The sequence below is a fragment of the Natator depressus genome, chromosome 6 (genome assembly GCF_965152275.1).
Source record: "Natator depressus isolate rNatDep1 chromosome 6, rNatDep2.hap1, whole genome shotgun sequence".
Taxonomy (NCBI): Eukaryota; Metazoa; Chordata; order Testudines; family Cheloniidae; genus Natator; species Natator depressus.
This window is the reverse complement of record NC_134239.1, coordinates 13,475,656-13,477,802: the sequence shown is the minus strand read 5'-3', so window position 1 is coordinate 13,477,802 and position 2,147 is coordinate 13,475,656.

Below are 2,147 nucleotides of genomic sequence, written 5' to 3'. Positions count from 1 at the left end.
AAGCCTGGTTTGGTTTTACTGTTACAAGTAAAATGACTGGAAGGCCTCTGCTTTAGAGATCCGTGCGTTGGAGTAACTGGGTTTGCTGTATATTAGGTTTGAGGGGCATAGGTGGAGCCCAGGGTTGGAATAGCAGGGTGCAATGGGCTGGGGGACATCAGCAAGAATGGGGCAGGGCATGCTTTGGAGGGGAAGAAATACAGCACAGACTTCCTGTCCCTGCACCCTGTGTCTGTTTTTCAAACAGTGCCTATGTCTTCCTTGTAACTTTGGTGCACAGCCTGCCTGCAGCCCACTCTCCACATACTGGTGTCTTGCTGGGGAGTGTGGGAAAGTGAGCCAAGGCAGCTGGTGCAGAGGCCAGACTAGCCCTGTCATGGCTGTATCTGTTGCTAAAATATCTTAGCAGATATGCTGGGATGTGGTCGCTCAGAGATGGGTGAAGGAGGGGCCCACCCCTCTACATCAGTGTAGGTTTCTCAGGAGAGTGGGTGCTGAGGGTGCCAGTGAAAGGCTACCTTGTCCTGGTAAACTAGTGGGAATGCATCTGGATGACCGTATGAAGTAGTGGGGACCAGCAACCTTTGGAATCGGGTAGGCAGCACTGGGGCAGGTCTGGTTAGCACCAGTTTGCAGCAGGAAGTAAAGATCTGCTGTGTTGGATGCTGCACAAGATGTGTACAGCTGACCCTGAGGAGCCCCCACTGATGAGAGGCATTCTCTTCTCCCATGACCATCCCCATCCCTTGCAGAAGGGGTTGGAAATGGTACTTGAGGTCACGTTGAGCAATTCCATGTCCCCTCCCATAATCCCCTTCACTACTGTTCAGTTCTAGCCTGCCGTCTGTTGCCTCCCTCCCTGCGTTATGTTCACTCTGGTTTTCCCTGACTGTCTCTACAGCTCTCTTCCCTCCTGCTTCCTCACTGGTGGTGGCTGGTCTGCTTCTCCCATGATTTTTTGCATCTAGATCTGGCTGTGCTGTGCCTTAGCCAATCAAATCCGACCTTCCTTCCTTACAGGTGTGTATGGAAAACTATTTTACTTATTTAAATATTTAATTAAACTCTTTGATTTCTTCCTTTTTTCACTATATGTAATGTAATTCTCTGCAAATACAGAAGGTGGGTCAGAGGGCAGTGCGACTCCTGCTCCTTTAGGACTTAGGGTCACAGATGTTCCTCACAGGTTGTCAGACTGTCATAGGCCTCACTGGGTTGAGATTCATAAAGTTAATGTGGAAGCTGAATGTTCCTCATGGGGCAGGGACCCATTACGGGAGCAGTGTCTAATGGGGTTTGTGAAACTCTGGACTGAACTAGCATGGACTGGGTTGGGTCTCACAGGTCAAGTAGGTAATCCTCTAAACTGCAGCACTCTGCCTCCATCAATGAATGGGATGGCAAGAAGCCTCTCCCCTTACCAGAGCAGATACCCACCAAAACTCTAGTCAAAACACCTCCCTAGAGGGCCTCTTCTCACCTGGAGCTGGTGAAGGAGCCTATGATTCCTCTCTCCCTTCCAGCCAGACTTATCACCACCTGTCCTATGACTGTCACTCACCCTTCCTTCCTTCCAGGTCGTGAGAGGGGAGTGTTAGATGCCCCTCGAATAAAATGGGAGTGTGTTAAGCACTACTGGCTTTGGAGATTTCCCTCTGGGCTACTTGCTCATGCTTCTCTCCTGGTCAGGGTTGGCTCCCTTCCTATCCATAAGGGGATCCTTTCAGAGGAGAGAAGATTGGCTCTGGCAGGACTGCACTGGGGCAGGGGGGTATAGAACTGCCTTGCCTGTACAGATCCTACCGTGGTGAGGCCTTCATCAAAGAAGGGAAACTGAAAAGTCTAATTCCTAGACTTGAAGGCGGGAGCTGCTGAGAGCACAGATCAGGGTTTCCTGTAGTAGAGGTGACACTTCTGCCATGTATGGCAGGACAGTTGCCCTGGCCAGCCGCTGCTATTGTCCCATGGGAAGGGTGGCAGAATTGACACTTGCTCTTTCTTTGAGTGCTGAGAGAACCTGGCCTTGGGATTGATATTTCATCTGTCTCCTCTGATCTCTTCTCTCCTTCCTTCCCTCAACTGTATGTCGTGAAGTGAGGGGCTCCTTCCCCTCTTTCTTCCCCCCCCCCCCCCCCCAACCCGTCTGA